This window comes from Tamandua tetradactyla, chromosome 1 (genome assembly GCF_023851605.1).
Source record: "Tamandua tetradactyla isolate mTamTet1 chromosome 1, mTamTet1.pri, whole genome shotgun sequence".
In the NCBI taxonomy this organism is placed as follows: Eukaryota; Metazoa; Chordata; class Mammalia; order Pilosa; family Myrmecophagidae; genus Tamandua; species Tamandua tetradactyla.
This window is the reverse complement of record NC_135327.1, coordinates 114,220,692-114,241,912: the sequence shown is the minus strand read 5'-3', so window position 1 is coordinate 114,241,912 and position 21,221 is coordinate 114,220,692.

The following is a 21,221-nucleotide window of genomic DNA, read 5'->3' as shown; positions in this document are numbered from 1 at the left end:
AACATTGATACATTAGATTCCACCAAATTCAAATGTTCCTCATCAAAAGATGCCATTTGAAAATTGAATTTCCTCCCACAGCCTGGGAGGAAATATTTGTGATATTTATATATGAAAGAGAATTTTTATCTAGAATATATAAAGAGCTCCTATAACTCAAAAATAAAAAGACAACCCAATTAAAACACTTAGAAGACATGAACAGAAACTTTACAAAAGAATATGTTCAAGTGGCCAGTGACAAAACTGCCTAGCATCATCAGATATCAGGAAAATGCAAACTAAAATTAATGAAGTACCACTACAAACCCAACAGAATGGGTAAAATTGTACACTAAGATCACCACGTTCTAACAAAATGTGCTTTGTTTTTCACACATTGTTGGTAGTAGTGTAATATAGTACAAATACTTTGGCAAATGATTTGGAAATTTCCTACTAATATTTACTTACCCTATGACCTAGCAATTCCACTCTGGGTATTTCTTAAGATAAATGAAGTTATATATCCACAAAACGACTTGTACAAGGTTGTTCATAGTAGATTTATTCATAACAGAAACCATAAAAGCAATTCAAATATCCATCAAGAGAAGAATAATTTATTCATATAAGGGAGCTGTGTTCAGCAATAAAGAGGAATAAGCTACTGATACAAGAAACAACAAGAATGGCTCTCAAAAACATTAGGCTGAGTGAGAGAAGCCAAATATTTAAGCTTAAAATCCATCGGAAGCTTCTCCATAACCTATAGGCTAAATTAAAAACTCTTTTGTCTAACAAGCAAGGACCTCCACAATCAGGTTCAAAATTTGCCTCTACTCCTCTAGACATTCCTGAGGCTTCAGCATTTTGTAAACTTTTCTGTAAAAGGTTAAATACTAAATATTTTAGATTTTGTAGTCCAAATTCTCAATTATGCCATTGAAGTGCAAAAGCAGCCCAAGAGAGTACATAAATGATTAAGCATGGCTGTCATGGTGGCTTGAAGTTATGTACTCTAAATAAACATGCTCTTAATTTTAATCCATTCCTGTGAGTGTGAACTCATTGCATAGAAGACCTCTTGATGAGACTATTTCAGTTAAAGTGTAGCCCAACTGAATCAGGATGAGTCTAAATCCTTATAGAGAATGCCACAGAGAGAAGTGAGGAGAGGTTTCCATGAGCACTGTCATGTGACAGAAAAGTCAAAGACCAAGGACCACTGGCAGCCAGCCCCAGAAAACCAGTCTTCTTGGAAAAACTATCATCTTGCTAACCCCTAGACTTTGGAATTCTAGGCTCAAAACTGTGGGCTAAAAAATTTCCATTGTTTAAGTCAACCCATTCCATGGTATTTATTTTAATAGCCAGGAAATTAAAAGAGCTGTGCTCAATAAACTTTATGTTCAAAAACAGACAGCTGGTCGGATTTGGCTTGTGGCTTTTACTTTGCAACTCCTCCTATAATACTTGCTGATCCCTTAATATAGCACCATACCATTCAAAACACAAAAGGATGCCCACTGTATGATTCTACTTAAAGCACACAGCAATTGATATGAGGGCAGTGTGTGCCTCTGTGGGTTTTGCAGTGCTGTGTAGATTAGTGGCTTAGAGAGGGGCATGAAGGAACTTTATGGGATCCTGGAAATCTTCCATCTAATAAGCATGTGGGTACATATGTGTTTGTTTTTCAGAACTCAGATCATACCTTAACAACAACAAAAAAATCAAAGCAAAACTGAAAATCATTTCAGTTTGCTAATGCTGCCAGAATTTAATGTACCTGTTCTAGTTTACTAGTTGCTGGAATGCAATATGCCAAGAGTGGAAAGGCTTTTAAAATGGAGAATTTAATAAGTTGCTAATTTACAGTTCTAAGGCCAAGAAAAATGTTCCAATTAAAGCAAGTCTTTAAAAATGTCCGAATTAAGGTACCAACAAAAGGTTACCTTCACTCAAGAAAGGCCGATGAAGTTCAGGATTTCTCTTTCATCTGCAAAGGCATGTGGTAAAGATGGTGAAGTCTACTAGCTTTCTCTTCAGGCTTCTTGTTTCATGAAGCTCCCTGGCAATGTTCTCCTTCTTCTTCTCTAAAGGTCACTGGCTGGTGGATTCTGTGGTTCTCTCATCATTTTGTGGGAGTTCTGTGGCTCTCTCCTCATTCTCAAAAGGAACTCTCTCTTTTATAGGATTCCAGTAAATTAATCAAGACCCATGTAGAATGGGTAGAGACACATCTCCATCTAATCAATTTAATGCCCACAATTAATTGAGTCACATCTTCATGGAGATAACCTAATCAAGCCTCCAACCTATAACACTGAATAATAATTAGAAGAAACTGTTGCTCCCACAAGATTGATTAGGATAAAACGTGGCTTTTCTAGGGTACATAAATCCTTTCAAACCAGCACAACACTAGAAATGGATTCCGCTTTTATAAAGGGGATTTATTAAATTACAATTTTATAGTCCTAAGGTCTTAAAAAGGTCCAAACTAAGGCACCCAGAGAAAGATATCTTAACTCTGAAGAAGGGCCAATGGCATCTGGGATTTCTCTGTCAGCTGGGAAGGCACATGGCTGCCATTTACACTCCTTGCTCCTGTTCATAGCTTCAAGCTTCTGACTCTAGTAGCTTCCTCTCTAAGCATCTGTGGTCCTTCATTTAGCTTCTCCAGGACAAAATCTGGGGTTCTGCTTGCTTAGCATCTCATGGGAAAGCACAGGACAACTTCTGGGGAACTCCTCTCCTGGCTTTTGGTTTCAAATTGCTCTTGCATATTTGGTAGGTCTTTCTGGCATTTTCCTCTGCATCTCCAAACATCTGCATCTGAGCTTTCTCCAAAATGTTCCCCTCTTAAAGGATCCCAGTAAACTAATCAAACTGGACCTTAAAGCATACAGTTGTACCTCCCTATACCTTTTGGAAATAATCTAATCAAAAGGTCACACCCATATATGGGTGTATCACATCTCCAAGGAAACAACCTAATCAGAAGATCCCACCCTACAATATTGGATCAAGATTAAAAGAACATGGCTTTTCTGGGGTACATAACAGTTTCAAATTTGCACATTGCTACATTTTAAAAACTGATGCTCATATAATGTCTAGAATTCACAATTTGTGTCCCACCTGGTATGTGACTATGGTTTATAATAAGGATTTTTGGTGGGGGAGGGGGGGCGTATGGTCCAGAAATCAAACCCGGGTCTCCCACATGAAAGGAAAGCATTCTGCCACTGAACTACCCATTCACCCAATAAGGATTTTAATTAGGTGCCATTCAAAGGAATTCAAAACAAACAAAAATAATAATCAAAATGTTGTATTATGAAAAAAACATTTTGAAAGCTATTTCAAATATTAGTTTAGGCTGTCTAATTTTATCCCTACTTTATAAGCCAAACAGATTTCCATGACTCTAAATATCAAAATCTTAAATGAAAAACCTGGATTAAAACAGTATAGAGTAGGATTGCAATCTCATTTAAATAGATTTTTACGGCTCTACTTGCCTCATATGTATATACATATAGTTTGCAACATTGAAGTAAACATGTAGATTTGAATGTGGCTGTACTGTGAGCAAGTCTCTTTACTTTCAGTCCCTGAGTTTCTTCATAGTTTGTAAAATGTACATCATAATAATATCTAACAAATAGACTTTTGTGAGGAATCTGAGATAATACAGGGAGGGATTTTAGAAGAAGTGATTTTACATACTACGGACCCAATAAAACTTATCTGTTATTGTTCTTCTTAAATTAGGCATAGTGTAAGTAAAGGTATAGACATTGGTATAGACATGTGTATATGGATAGAAAAAATTAATAAATATTTTAATAGTGATTATTTCTGTGTGGTGGGATTATGAGTACTTTTAACACATTTTTCCGCGTCATCCACATTTCTTCAATAAAGATATTTATTAACAAAATAACTAAATCTCGAAACTTTCATAAAGAAAAGGTTATCTTCTCAAACCCAAGGCAAATATCTCAATGCCCTCAAAGGTAGCCTAGCTGTCCTTGAGCTATGAAAAAGACATCTTCCTAAGGTAATTGTGTGCTGTAACTCTGCAAAAATATCTCCTCAATAATTAAAGCATTAGCCAGTTGGCCTTTTCCATAAAATCATAACAGAAATAGCTGATCACCACATTATGTAGAAATGCTGTATCCCATGGCTGGAGATTAATAGAGTGACATATTCCATTGACATTGTCATACTAAACAAGAGTGTTCTCTCCATGCAGCCGCAGAAGTGGGTACGCTGTTCTGAGCCAATCTAAGGTGATTATCATGGAAACAGCACTCATTTTGCGAACAGCAAGGCACATTATCCTTCACGCATGGTCTAGCATCCAAGTTTAATAAGATTCTGAAAGTGAAACTGAGAACATTTGGGATAAGCACCCTAAATCCTGTAGAAAGTGTTTTGTCACCTCGTATTTGTTTATCACTGTGCATCAAGTAGCCATCTCAATTATGCTAAGGAATAAGTTTATTAGAAGAACAATATAAGAAAGAAGGCAAATGATATTACAGACATGAAAGTTAAAGTAGAAGAAAAGTCATCAGTAACATGCTGCAGTCATTCAATGGAAGAAAAAACCGAAGGGATTTTCTATAAAGAAGGCAAAATTAAATCAGAAAATAATCTTTTTAATTATGATTTTTGGTGCAGCTATGCAAGTATCCAAAGATCAGGACTGTGATAGTGTCAAGAAGCATTCTAAAGACTGGATAGCTCCACGCTCTCCAACCCATCGCATTCTGCTGTCAGAGTGTTCATTCTAAAAGTTTAGAAAATCCTCAAAGTTTAAACCACTTCAGAAGCTCCCCCATCATCTAGTGGATAAAGTGAAAAGTGCTTTGCTTAGTAGACAAGGGCCTCCATACCTGAGCTCCAGCTTTATCTACTTAACTCCAAGAACTTTCCAAGTATAGCTCTTGGTCGTTCCTTAACATAGCACCATCTTTTTCCACATGTCAGTGACTTAACACATGCTGTTCTCCTTCCATAAAATTTTCTCCTTTATCAGGCTTATTCCTAATTATTCTTTACAGGTCTTTTTTTTTTTATTTCCAAATGCCAGACAGACTTAATTATTCCTTTGTACTACCCTGTACAGTCATATGTATATAACATTAACCTATGGATTACTAACACATGTGGTTATCTTCCCAGTAGACAGTCTTCCTTGAAAGCAGGGTTGAAATTGTGTCTTGATTATATTTGTGTCTCTCTGCAAGGTAACAAATCAATATTCAATAAAAATGTATTAAATGCTGAACATTGAAATCCATAGGCTAATACTTAAAAAAATAATCAATACTGCTTTAAAAAACATTATGAGATTTGTGTCTCAGAAAAACTATAGGCTAACTATATTGTAACTATAGGTTAATAAAGGGAGAAGCAAAAACAAATTACTCAGTAGTTGAGGGACTTATTTTTATAATGTCTCATGAAATTTCTTTCTGTAAACCAAGAATTATTTCTGTCTATAATCTTTCAAATTATTTGGATATGACCTAGGGCAGTATTGCTTCATTAACTTAAATGAAGAGCCTGGGAATCATAATAACAGCCAAAATGGAAGACCAATTCAGAAAGAACTATTTCCCATTTGAATGAATGGATACTACTGGCTGGTACATGCACTCTACTTGAAACCAGGCAAATTTCAATATGCATCTGTGCACAGAACAGAAGCATCGTACTAAAGTTTGATTACAAGTGAAGATCAGTTTGCCAGTTTTTCTGCTTGGCTGAAATGGAGTCCATACAATCTTCCTGAATTTTTAAATTATAATGCAAAGTTTCATATTTGACATTTTTCCTTAGTGAATAGTTTGATTGATGGCTCTCAATAAGACTCCTCACAACCTTCATCCTACTTTTTTATAATTATTTTTATTGAGAAAAATCTTCACACACATACTTTCTATACATGGTGCACAATCAATTGGCTCACAATATTATCACGTAGTTGTGTACTCATCATCATGACCCAATCTGGGTCTGGTCACATAAGCTAATTGGAATTCAACGACTATTGTGTAAAGATATCATAAAAGTTTGATATCTTGCAAGAAGATATCAAGAAGTTGCATGCAAGAAGTTAGAGAGATAAGAATCTTATGGGAAAGAGAGAATCTCATCAGAATCTTATCTGGGAAAAGAATGCTCTGCTGCGGACTTTTACTAATTAGACTCTGAATGCTGTCTCCAAGATTCCCCAGCACTCTTCTTCAGGTGTTGGTGCTGTCCTATCTGGTGACATAACTATGTCATATTTCTAATAATCTTTTAATTACTTTCCTAACAAATTCTGTTTTCATATCACTGAAATTTGCGTTGTCCACAAATCCAAGCCTATAAATTAAGTGGCCACAAATATCATGCTGCCTTTCGTGCAACAAATGAACATTGTCCCAGCCATTTAGAAGAGCCTGGAGCCTAGGTAAACTTCCCAACACTTTCCAATTAATATCAAGTTCCCAAATTAGTATTTACTAAAGTATACTACATGCAACTCCAATTCCTCAGGAGGTTAATATTAATTACGTGCAATAAAAACCTCAATATCCACATAAAATACCAAACAATAAGGAGGTTTCTTCCATTAGGACTTCTCAGAGCCTTTAATGCATTAAAGTGCATAAAACATCTCTAAAACAGATGTGCATATATTATACAGGAATTGCTGTATATATGACCATGACACTTTTTCTCCCAAGGGTACCTCTCAATGTGCTCCTCTATGAAATACCCTGTTCTCACCCTACAAAGAGGGATGTAAGGAATCTGAGATATTTCAAGAATCCCACACAGTCTACTCTCAAAATAAGACAGACAAGGGAAATGACCACAATGGCACGGAATCCTCGCACCAAAGTAATATATGTACCCCAAATAAGAAAGATACATTCATATAAGTGAGTTCAATGATTTTTCTTAATCACATTTCTATGTTTTTTCCAAATTAGAATAAAAATGGAGACAATTTCAGATAAAGCAAATATCAATATTGATTGAAATGGAGGTATAATTGTAAAATGAACATTTTTGGAGTCAGAATTAGGGAGGTGAGGCATGCTCTGCCTCATCTAAAATCCTATCTTAGAATGTCTTGCTCAAAGATAAATTATGTGCAAAAAAGATTACACTAGATTTTTTAAAAAATTAGCGTACAAACAATATCACAGGTGCAGCCACGGGTTTTTCATTTGGTATGCTAAATAAATCATATTATACGAATGACATATTTGTAGGCTTTCAACTGTATATGAAAATGTGATTTGTGAGGGAATACAGTGTAGGCCAACACTGATAATTAAAGAAGGCAATGCAAGAATGGGTTGTTACATAGAAGACAGACCCAAGGCCTAAAATGAGGTGCCAGGAGGCCAACGGGTAGATAAGCAATGGTTAATACCCCCAAATCCAGGCAAACAGTCCATCCTTGTCTGTTCATAGATAGGGAATATTTATCTATCCCTCAGGAGCTTGGTAGCAAGACTTCAGTCCAACAGAAGAGAAACTCATAAATCAAAACAGGTCTCACATTCTCGGGACAGTAGAGATTATGATCTGATTTAGAAGCTTATAGATAGAGTTCTGAATTTAACTGCAGATTCTGCCACTTACTAACTCTGAGGCCCCTGCAAAAGTTTCTTGTGGGAAACTCACAAGACTATTGGAGCAATTAAATGAAATAATGCATATAAATTATCTAGAACCATCACAAGAGCATTGTAGTAAGCTCTTCATCAGAATGGGGACCAAGAGAAAACCCAAGACACAGTTTAGAACACTGGACCACGCTTTATGTCTTATAGCCAGGCATCTCCAGTGCCATGCCGTGTCTCAGTGCCCCTTCACCTCAAAGCCACCATGACCCTGGTCAAATAGCTGAGTACAGCCAGCAAATGTTTCATGTATTCATTCTCTCTCTCTCTATTTCTCTCTCTCTCTCTCTCTGGTATATTTAGAGTGGGTATTCATTAATTTGTTTTTTTTTCACTATAAGATAGGGCACAGAGCCAAATATGGCCTGCATTCAAGCCTGGACTTCACCAATGCAGTTGGGTTATCTTGGACAAGTCCAGTAATATGTCAGTTTTAGCTTCTTAGGCCTCCCAGGGTTGGATGATAGCAGGAACTAGGGCAGGACAGTGACTATAATTAAAGCGTTTTAAGGATGAAGACAGTCCTGGCAAACTCAGACAAAAAGCAGCAAGACTTGCTATCCACTTCCTGTTTCACTAAATTGAGTCTTGATCTCTTACAGTGACTTTTGGCACTTGAGACCCTCTACCAATTTTCCTCCTTTCTCTTTCCCTAATCACACTTCTTATTGATCTTCCAGTACCTCTGTTTCTTAGCTAGGCAGAGAATACATAGTGTTATCTAGGAAGTCTTCATAACCTAATATTGCCCTCATCACCACTGTTAGGATAAGCAGTGTGTGTTTCTTAATTCTATGGATTGAGAGCCAATATCATTCGTAGAAGGAGATCCAGATGATTCTGAAATAAATGCACAATCACCTTTCAGAACACTGCTTTTATGCCACTCTTTTTGTCATACAAGGAAACATAATTATCCAAAGCAGGATTTCAGTATATACACATACACATACTCATTCACCTGGAAATCATCTTGCCATCATTATTTCATGTCTCATCTTCTGTTCCTATAAACTTCAACTCAAAATGTGGTCATTAAAAATGGAAACTAAATATTTGAATATTAGAAGATAGAGGATATCTGATACATAATTATCCTTCTTAATAAACTACTACATAAATGGAGGCAAAGTTTTGCCCTTCTCACACACTTCCAATGCAAATTGCTAAAGCCATTAAATCCTTTATAAAGCTCATATTAATTCTAAAAATCAGCTTCCAGGTTTCCTTTTCTTTGGTTAGAGACATTCTCTTGAATGACATGCACCATAAAAGATTTCCAAGTAATGCACAAGGTTGCTAAGTAGAAAATACTTTAAAAGCTCTGAAAATACATGTTGACAGAGCCCTAGCCTTGAAGTCCTCAGTTTACAAGAAAATTTATTATACACACATGTTATAGCAGTGGAATGCAGTGCATGGTATTACATTTTTAAAAAAAGACAGAAAACACATACAATTCTATGCTGGAGGTAAAAAACAAAAACACCTGTCAGCCAAAGAAAGAAAATACATTAAGTACCGTTAAAATAAATGACCAGGTAAAGTATCACAGGGATGTTATAAACTATTATTTTCTGAGCTCCAAGTTTGAACTAGTAAGAGACCATTGGCTGCTTCAAATGGCTTCAATGGATGGAAAATAAAAATTACCAATGAATATTCTGGAACCTTGTTTTACAACTCTATACATTTGAGGCACATTACAAAGCAAAAATTAAAACCGTATATCCTACATAAATACAGACTGCAACAATTCTAGAGGCGACAGATATGTGGTTGGCCAGAGGGGGGAGACATTATAATTTTGCGTGGTTCAGTAAGTCAGTTTGTGCAATCAGAAAGCCACCCTTCCAGAGGAGATGACAGCAGGTCTGGTAGTCGGCTGAACTACACACGGTGCTCTGCACACTGGGACTCACCTGGCTTTCCCTGGCAGAGTGTTTAAGGTTCTTCCTAAACCTTAGAAAAATGTAAAAGGATCGTCATTTATAGCAACATGCTGAAAAAGGATAGTCTATTTAGATCAAACTTAGTGTATTTTAACAGTAAATATAATCTTCATTAATGTTGGTTCTGTGTGACCCAAGAATTTAACAGCTCTCAAGCTATGTCTTGGACCTGAAACTATAATCCTCAAAGTGACACCATTATAACCCCAAATGACTCATTACAATCTCAGGTGTTAAAGACATAATAAGAACAAATAATTAAAGACTTTTCTCAGTAACATAAAGTCAGTGACAAGCCCGATTTAGCATACAGAAACATCGGGAAAGGAAGGAAGAAGAAACAGAACAACAGACCATGCTCAAAAGTCAAAGCAGCAAACCACCAGAACTTGGCTTCATGTGCAGCATCCTTTACATGAGAAGCATCTACAATAGCTAACCCATATATTTCACTGTTGCTTAATGAAGAGTAACAGCACAAGACTGGTATTGGCAGGTATAATCAAGGGAATAAGAGATGCTTTTAGCTCCTTGGAGTCAGAACACATTGTTTCATGTGTTTCCCCAAAGACTTTTCCAGGTCCAAATTTTAAAAATAATTCTAAATGCTAAAAGGCAAATACATTTATATAAAGTAAGGAAACGATTCTGGCTCCTTCTGAGTTATGAGTTAGGTGATTATTTTTTACTCTCACGTTTACTGAATAGCACAGCTGCAAAATTATTTTGCTGCACACACCCTTGCATGAGCTCCTTTTTTGGGGTATATATATGCTTTGAAGAAAAAACTCAACCACTGGCGTTTACCCAACAATAGCAGAGCCCTATTTACAACCCCAACAAACACATCATGAATATAACCAATTCCAGTCGTGTCAAGTAGATTGTTACACTGACCCTGCAGGACAATTTATTGTATTTCAAAGCAACTATTAGTAGCCTATGCAAACAAAACAAGTAACAGCTTCGATTTTAATTTGAAGTGTGCAGCTGGTTCTGTTGTTTACCTACAATCCGTTAACACTTCCTCCTTCTTACTAAAACCTAGATTTAAGTACTCACACAAACAACTCAAATGACTTATGGGACACAATATTTCTCACTGCCAGTGTTTGTTCCTGAAATGTTCACACAATCATTTATGGCATCCGATGGGAGATATTGCAAAAGCAGGGAGCTGAATATTTGTCCACATCCTCTTGTATTCATCTGGATAATAACCAAACTTAAGATGCAAATGAGGCTTTTTATCAAGCCTTAATAGTACAATTTATTCTGATGTTTACCCAGACGTTCGAAGAGGGCCAAGGTAAGTTCCTGTTATGGGGATCTTGTTACAAATAAGATATTTTCAGGGTCTAGCCTAAGCTTCCCTAGCCCCACATAAAACTGACCTTCCTGAGCCCTTGGACTATTGATGGTGTTAGTATTGCTGACTACAAGAGCATAACATACACAACACTGCCACAGGGTTACCTTCTATGGGATTGGGCTCTTACTGTGCAACTGACTTTTGTTGAAGTTCATTCAGATAAGAGAGTTCAATTCTTGTCTAATTTTATGTTTTAAACAATATCCAGATACAAATTACCCTGGAAAGTGGTCAACGTTGAAGATTTTGTCACATGCTTCTTCTAAAGAGATTGCCACAGCTCAAATATTTTTGGAAAAACTCCAGGAATTTAGAGTCTGTCAGAAGCCACAGACAACAACTTCTACTTACAATGGGGTAGTGACCCAAACCAAGATTATCTGCACAAATATTCAAGATATTGCATGGTGAATCATCCTAAACCATGCCATCTGGGCACTAACTAGGATAAAGACTTGTTTCTACATGTTGAAATGGCAGAATTTTGACATGTGCATATAAGTTTTACATCATATTTTTAAATATTTCCTCATCAGTTAAATTATTTTTTGATGAAAATCTCATATGTTTATGTCCACATTCACTAGATTAACCAACACTAATCTGGACCCTTTCCTAAAGTACTATGTATTTTACTTGTTTATTTTCTGTCACCTTCACTAAGATATAAGCTCCATGAAACAATGGATGTTTAATATATTCTAATACACTCCGTATATATATATATATATGAATGAATGAACCCAGAACACAGAGCCAGGCTATAAGATCTGCAAAGGGACATACACATTCAAGTAGCCACTAAGTACTGAGCTCAAAACAAGGATAAATAAGCAAATGATCATGGCATATCATCAGCTCAGTAATTTGGCAAGGATTTCTGCATCTTCACATCTTAATCACAAGAAGCCTCTTAGTGCACCATGACATTAGTATTAATATTAAAAGGTAAACAATCCATACTAAGAAATGGATAATCATTTGTCACTTCGATTTTTGGTTGAGTTTCTAAATGTTTTGAAATAAGAATTCATAAGTGATTACTAAACATGACATCACAGTCATCAAATCACTACATTCATGACATCTAGGGAGTCATTAATCCTAAATTATATTAAGTGCCTCATTTAAAAATAAAAGACAGAGCACCTAGGACCTGAAGATATCACTGATAAGATAAAGACATAAAGCTGAAGATATAGTGACTAAATTGGTGAGGAATTTTAAAAAGTGAAGTCCATGATTTGAATACCAGAATATATATCCACCTGGCTGTGAGGAAAAAAAATTGGTCTATAAAAACCATACCTTATAACAAATATAATACTAAAATTAATTCAGCTTTTAAACAGTTCAACAAAAGTTTGCCAAGAAGCAAAGAGGAATTCCTTAATAAAATCCATTCAGATCTTGCTTGGCTCTAACATGCTATTCACATATCCCTTTATTTTATTTGTGCTAACAAAATCAAGCTATCATTCTCAATAAAATAACAATTAAGCCAATTTTTTTTTCTGAAAGCTGCAGCTTCCTTTATAATTAAGATAGAAAAAGTAGAATGAGGAGAATCTCATTTTCTATACAAAGTACTTGAGAAAGATTCCTTTTTCCCTTTGCATTAAGATCAATTGTAAAACCCAAGCAGATTCCATTAGCAGGATTAGTCACAGGAATTTTATGTTTTTTTTTCATATCCTTTCAGTGACAGTTTATAAGGGTATATCATAAGTTATGTTATATCTCACCACTCATGTTTCCTTCATGAAGTCACCCATTCTCCCAGTACCGTATTTAGGGAATTCCTTAAAGTATCTCTTAAAGTACTGTGGTAGTTTGGAGCTATTATGTACCCCAGAGAAGTCATCTTCTTCTAAGCCATTCTTGTGGGTGCAGACCAGTTGTGGGTGGGACCTTTTGGTAGGTTGCTCCCACAGAGATGTGACCCACCCAATTCAAGTTGGACCTTAATTCTTTACTGGAACTCTTTATGACAGGATAAAAGGCAAAAACACTGAGAGAGAGAGAGAGAGAGAGAGTTCAGAGAGAAATTCCCTGGAGATGCTAATCAAGGACCTCCAGGAGCTGAGAGAGAAATCCACTAAAGCCAGCAGCTGAAGGCAACAGAGCCCAGGTGTAAAGAACCAGCAGATCACAGCAATATGTCTCTCCATAGGACAGAGGTGTCCCAGATGACAGCAGCCTTTCTTCAGAGAAGGTATCATCCCATTGATACTTTAATTTTGATGTTTTCATGGCCTTACAACTGTAAATTTGTACTCTAATAAAATCCCTTTGCAAAATCCAACCCATTTCTGGTATTTTGCATTCTAGCAGTCTTACAAACCAAAACAAGTACCTAGAAAACTTCCTTTACCACTACATTGAAACAGAACAAAATATATTCAGTAAATTTAAACCTTTGTTACAGAGCCATGCCCTTTGGCATGTGCCGTTTCATTTTAATCATCACTACTCTGTGAGATAGAAATTAATAGTTCATTTATCAATCATGAAGCTGATGGGTTGTAACTTGCTGAAGTTAAGGAACTGGACCACTCGCTCAGTTGTATTGATCCCAGATCTTTAAGTCCAGAGCTTTTTATATTCCACAGCTGCCTTCCTATGGAACTTCTCAGTTGTTCAGTTCTCACAAGACACCTTCACATTCTGTCATGTGTAGTGACTGTTCACTGAAGATTCTCGAAAAAGTTTTCCCAAGAGCAAAAAAACAAATTAAAAACTTAATTCACAAATGATAACATTCTTGGCATGAAAAGTAAAATAGTGAAACACAAGTAAGAAAGACGATTTCTTCTGAAATACTGCCGTCTGCTCACACAGATAAATGATTAGTCTTCCCTGATTTATATGCAGCTGTAGCCTGTCTGAACGCTTCAGGTTATGACCATGACACTGGGATACTTTTGATTTTCTTCTTAATTGAAAATCATGTGGTAACTATGGCCAAGTTCTATATGGCACAATCTCTTCATCTCACAGGGGCAACCAATGACTTCAAAGCTGTCTGGTTCTAACAGAAGCACACTCAAATACCTTTCAGGAAAACACAATCCTTGTCTTCTCATTTCTACTTCCTCAGCATAATAATTTATAGTAATGGGTAAAAGATGTGTGACTAGAGGAGAATTTGTAGACTGTTTCTTGGTTTTATTACTTTCTAACTGGGTTACCTTGGGCAAGTCACTTAACCTTTCTGGGCTCCAATTATCTCATGTGTAGGAACTGGAGATAATAATCCTTGACCTGCCAATCTCACAGGGCAGTTAGGAGAATCAATAGACATAAGGTGGAATGCAAAATGTTATGTAAATGTAAAGGTCAAGCAAGGAAACCTAGAAACTTTCAGTCAAGAACCTGGCTTTTACTCTCCCATCTTATGTTTTATTCTACTTGTTAATCTATAGTGTAAGAGAATAAGACTTGGTGCAAGAATTGTCTTTAAAATCCGTGATGTTTTCAGCAAGGTTTATATTTTCTCAAACTATGATTTTCTTTTATTTTTCATTGTTTTGCTTCTTATTTCACAAGTTATATATGGTCCTGAAAAAAATTTTAAAATAAAGTATAAGATAATAAGGAAAAACCACAAATAATTCCACAAATAATATTTTAATTAATTCATTTCCATTCCCTCTTCTCTGCAAATTTATTTATAAATAAATATATATTTGTACAGTAAAATTAGACTTATTGTTTCAAAATTTGTTTCTTACTTATCAAGAGCATTTTGCAAGCTACTAAATAGTCTTTGAAATCATGACATTTTAAATTAAAATCAATATTCCATTGAATAATGTAAAATAAATTTTGAACATGCATTGAGATTTCTTTCAACTTTAAGCCCTTATCAATAATTACATGATGACTATCCTTTTAAGTAAATTTTTGCCTGCTTTTTTTTTTTTTAAATAATGATCTATGGTTGGTTCTTAGAAGTAAGATTTACAGGTCAAATGCTTTGAATGTTTTTAAGGCTTTTATAGAATACTGAATAGTAGCTTTCGAAAACCTGGATTCACATTCTCACAAGCTATGAATGTACTTCCCTGTCATAAATCACCAACACAAGAATCAAATATCATAACACACTCACACACCACAACACAGTACATGGTATCTATGAAATGAAGACTAAGCAGCAGTTTGTAATCAAATCTCAGGCTGGTAATGAACGCCTTCATGTTCAGGCTGTTGGACATTTTTCAATAGCCTCTGGAAATACTATTTAATAGACTGAGGATTTGCATATTTTTTCCTTTGAGAATTTATTCAAGATAGATTCCTAAAGGTCATTTATTGGGACAAAATTTTATGAACAGGAAAAAATGAAACTTCCTGCTCTGCATTGTCAAATTGCTTTCCACAAATCATGTTGGTTTAGCTTCCCACAAATGATATTTTTAATTAATGCATTTATTCTTTAGCTCTTACTGATCACTTTCTCAGGTATTGGTCTAGGCTAGGGATACAATAATGACCAAAACAGAAGTTGTGTAGCAGTGCCCTTTTAAATGTAACTTAAAAGTGTAAGCAAGCTATGAATTTGAGCTTCAAGTCTCACAGAGGAGCAATATATAAAGTCTTCGCCCAGTTATATATAGGCTTCCATCCATGGCCACAGACCTGGAGGCATCTTGCCACAGGTATCAGAGAAGATGTAAATCCTCAAGGAAGTAATAAATAACTGAGAAAAGGAACTAATGAAGTTCTTTTGACCCCAGTTACTTGTTATCCAAGATTGAATATCTTTTTTGTTACAAATGTGTATAAAAGTCAATTGAAAACTCACTATGGGGAGGCAGATTTGGGAAGATTCCCCCGCCCTCCTGTCAGGGTAATTAAACCTCTTTTTCCTCTACAGCCTCTTAGGTGTGTCTGTGTGTTAAGCCATGCCAAGCAATGAACCCAGATTTGGGTGGGAGGAGGGGGGAGCTCATCAACAAGTGTACCTCTGATGTGAGATCACACTGTAGTTGGGAGAGACAATAAGTGAGATCAATAAAGTAAGCTTAATTATGTGTTAGATGGACATGACACCAAAAAAGAAGGGGGAAGGAGAGTAGTGAGTATGAGACCTGATTTTAGATGGAGTGGCATGGGAAGTCCTCAAAAACATGATATTTGAATACAAATTTGAAGCAGGAAGGGAATAGAGCATGTGGATAACTATATTTCAAATGTTTGGGGTCAGTGGTGAGCAAGAGTAAAGGCCCCTAGGAGCAAGAAGCCCTGGAGTATTCCAGGAAATGAGGGAAACAGTACTGGAGCAGCATCAGCAAGGAACTGAGTGACTAGAGGTAACAGCAAGGCAGATCATACAGACCAGGTGAACTACTGAAGAACATTTCATTTTCTTCTTCGAGGTTGGAAGCTGTCAGATGGATGTAAGCAGAGGAGTGACTTGCTCTGATTTCTATTTTAAAAAAATAAATCTGGCTGGGGGATGGCAAGAGGTTGGCGAGAGAAAAAGAACTGAGACCAGATAGATAGGAGGGAAAAGTGATGATGACTTGCATTTGGGTGATGGTTGTAAAGAAGTCAAGATGTAGTCAGATTTTTTTATATATTTGGAAGTAGAGATGATAGGATTTGCTGATTGATTGAATCTTGATTCGAGAATAAAGAGGAGTCAAGAAAGATACCAGAGTTTAGAGTGAGAGAAATTGGTAGAATGGAATGGCCAGAAAGTTGAACATATTGAGCCAAAGACAAGAAGCTCATTCTGAATATGTGAAGTTTGAGAAGTCTATTAGAATTTCAAGTGTAGGCATTACATACGCAGTTCAGTACATGAACCTGGAGCCTAGAGGAGAGATCCAAGATAAAGACAGCCATTAGACTTAGATGGTATGTAAAGTCATGGAATAAGATGAGGTCATGGTTAATAGAAAGAAAAGAGAAGCCATCCAAAAACTGACCCCTGGGATACTCCAGTGTTTAGAAGGAGCAGCCAGTGAGGTAGGAAGAAAACACGGAGAATATATATACTAGAAGCTATTTGGAGAAAAATTTTCAAGGAGCATGTGTGCACTTGTGCCATTCGCTATTGATAGGTTGAGATGTATTGGCCAATAGATTTAGTAATTCAGTGGTGTTTGGTGACCTTCATAAGATTGACTTCAGTGAGGTGGTAGGGGTCAGGGCATGGAATAAGGGATAAGGTTCAAAGAAGCCAATAGACTTGCAGCTACTCAAGTACTTCAACTAGTGGAGAAAGAAGACAATTAATCCAGATTAGGAGACTGGAGTATGTGCTAGGACCAATGCCCTAGTTCATCATAAACTTTGTTTATTTGTTTGAATATCCTCTGTGTATAATATTGCCAGCCTAATCTTTTCCTGTAACATAAGTATGGTATATTACATTACACTCTGGAGGTGGGGATTGTTATTTAGCTTTGGAAGAATCCTCATTCAGAATCTACGCTCTTGACGTAGCTGTATCAATGCTTCAAAGTCATTAAAATTTACTCCAGAATGTTTATTAATTAGCATAAGAACGTTAATAATAATGTTGCTTGATGAAATGAGTGTGCTCAATATACGTGATTAGCTAGAAGGATTTTGTGACAACCCCCTGCATCAGTAAATATACAAGAATCCTGGTTAGCCCAGCAGCCTATTTGAAATAGCAATCTAGGTTGGCAGTTCCATGTAGGTCTGCATACCCCAGGCTTATGTATTTCTCTTCCTCTAAATACAGACTAGAAGGATGATTGCGCTAGCCTTCAGAACAATGTTAGATCTACGTGGAAGTGAAACTCTCATACAAGGTACTTGTCTGAACATTCGAGGGCCTCAGGACTTCTTATAAATTCCTCTCCCTAAACTTCTATTTCAGGAATGGGACACTTGTAAGCTGGCAAAGGTGAGGCTAGAATGTTTCCTGAAGCTGTAAAATATGTATAAAACTGCACCTCTTTCATGAGGTTCATATACCATCCCATTACGAGTGAGATAAAATGGATGTCTTAGAGGCCTCCATGTCCTTAGAAAAGAACCTGAATCAAGTCTTGCTGTGTCTGCATGAGCTCTTCTGTGTGAATTCCTAGAGAATCACTTCCTGGACATGGAAGGATGTGGAGATCTTCAAGAAGATGAATGACTGCCTGACCAGCCTGCAGTCTTCCAATGAGAGCCTCACCCTCAAGAATGACAAGAAGCCTCCAATTTGGATCTTTTCAGTGGGATTGCTTCAGTACCCTTGGCTCAGACACTTCTTGAGATTTTGCCAACCGTAAGAAAACTTCTTGGCCATTCTCCAAGCTTCTCCCATGGACAAAGTGGAAAGAAAGTTCCTTGCATCTTTCCGAACAGCTGGAGTTCAATGTCTTTTTTAATATTTTGGAATATCTTCATAGCTTTTATATTTGTTTGATTTGTTTTGTCTGTTATTTAATTACTGTTGAAAGAACAGCTACGTGAATACGGGTTTTGCCTATGAACATTTAGGTGGCTTCTCCTAGGCATCCCTTACAACAGATTGCTTTTAGAATACTCTACGATGACAGTCTCTTTGCATAATTCCTGGACAAATTTCTAATATCTTTAACAATCACTAAGCTCCTCCTACTAGCATATGATTATCTGACATGACAGAGATGAATTTATTCTTTAGATATTTTAATATTCTAAAATTAATTAAGAATAGTAATATTGGATCTGGTAGAAACAGTTTCTGTTGTGAGATTCCACCATTTGCAGACTGCAATCAGAAGCATGTGATTTAATCCTTAAAATTAATTACTATCATTTGTAAAGCAGATATAATATCTTTATTGTAGCATCATGAGAATGAAATAGAATGGGATAGATGAAGTGTTTAGCAGAGTGCCTGGCACATAGTAATTACTCAATAAATGGTATCTGGTATTGCAACTACAGTAGAAATATTTTCTTGCCAGCATGCCAGCATAATACAACAACTCCCAGAATGCATGTCTTAGCATTTCTTGTTTTCACCCCTTTCAAAAACTTATTTTTCATATACAATGATACTATAACACCTCTTCCCCCTGACCATATCATATTACAAAGAAAGGTATGAATGAACTGTGATAAAGCAGCTCTACATTCCTCAGAAAGCTACTTGGATTGAATTAAGGAAATGGCTTTACTTCTAGTTGATAAAGATCCAGTATCTTAGAAATAGCAGTATGTAGAGGAGTGCTTACATACAAAAGTCTTCCTGTATAATCAGACTCTCAGTGGTCCATTTGAACTTTGTAGTGAAAATTTGTTCTAGGATTTGGCAAACTTTTACATTTAATCTTAATAGCCTATATTGTTTTCATTTTGAATATTTTTCTATAACCTTATTGATTTTGTTGTTTGTTGTTTGTCTGTATTTTTGGTTTGCCTTCTTTTTTTTTTCTGTTTGAAGGAGGAAGACTGTCAATAGCTACCTGATAACTTACTTGATGGCCCAAAATTCCATTAAACATGCTTTCATGATTTCTTATTGGAAAAATGATCACAACTAATATCAAGCATATTATAAATTATGATCAAGGTGGAAATGCTATACCAACATTATTGACACTCCAAATATTAATCTTTAAAAATAATTAACAAACAATTCATATGGACTCAAGTTATTACTAAATTACCTTAATTCATTCCCGTTATATAATACTCTAAAACCAGTAGTATCATTTCTGCCTTGACTGAATTGAACTGTTCTCACTCATACATCTTTGGTTGTTTATTTATGTGTCATTTCAAAAGAAAGCAATTAGATTGAGACACCATATGTATCTGCAATGCACAGAGGGAAGAGAAGCCTAAAAAGTTTTACTTGTATTATACCCCTGAAAGCCTGTGAGATTTTTCAGGAAAGAACTCTTCAAGTAAATGAGCTAACAACTAACATATTCTCCCCAAGAAACTGAACAAATCTCACACAAAACAGTTCAATATACATTGCTAGGGCTGGCTACACATGCACTCACTGCACAGTGGAATAAAACTCTGTCAATAAACCTCAAAGATCATGATTTTGTAAGTCATTTCATTTCATGATTCCTTTAACAGGCATATACAGAGAATCGATTATTTTCAAGATCTTTCAGGGATAGAAAAAGTAAAAGATCTGGCCTAGGCTTTCAAAAAGCTTGCCCTTGACCCAAGAAGATAATAAAAATTGTCACAGAAAAAAATATAAGCCAAAAATATTAAATATTCCACCAAATAAATGTGTGACACAGACAGAGTTCAAATGGAGACTTAAGAGATAATCCTGTTAGTTAAGGGATGAGGAAAGTCTTCACAGAGAAACTTAAGGAGCATTCTAAAGCTAGGAAAATTCAAAAAATGTGACCCAAAAGATAAGAGATATTCCTTGACAAACAAGGTTAATCAAAGGCACAGAGGTAAGTATGCAGTGAGTGCTTCTACCTAGATGCAGTAAAAATTTCATGTAAAAGAGTTGCTCTAAAAGAAGGTTTGGTTACTTTGGTTACTTTGGGGGGCAGGGTAGGTAAAACATAAAGTCTTGTATGCTTACTCTTGCTATTTTAAGTTTAAAAGACAGCTAATGAAAAATCAGGATCTTAGGAAAAATTCTTCTACCTACACACACACCAGAATGATATGTCAGAATATGAAGAAGAGAAGAAAGGACATTTAGTTCCTTCTCTTGCTCTCTTCAGATTATTGAATCCTACCTTATCAAAGGAATCTTCCCTTGACAGTCCAACTCAGTCATTTCTTTCTTCCTCCAAAATCCCATGTTACTTGCTTCTCTAATCCCCCATTTCACAATTCTTTTGATCTTATTTTGCCTTTTATCTTTTTATGACTATTATCTTATTAGCCGAATTTAATGTTACCATGTCTCATACTTTCTGTGCCATATATTTATTTTCATTTATTAATCTAATATTTCTGGTATTATATCTCTGAGTTAAAAGAAAGATCACTTTGTATACTGTGGTGAAAAACAAGGGGAAGTAATAAATCCCACATCCTCACTACCTATTAAATAAAATAAATTGAAGAATAAAAATAGATGGTACTGTTTCTACCCTAATTACATAAATGATTTTAAGCATTCTTTAAATGTTATCTCCCAACTTCTTTAGACTATAAAATGCAGACATATTTTAGTGCTAGTATTTAAATGTAATAGACCAGAGTTTTATAATTACTTTGGAGTGGGCCTTGGGAATAACTCTACCACCATTT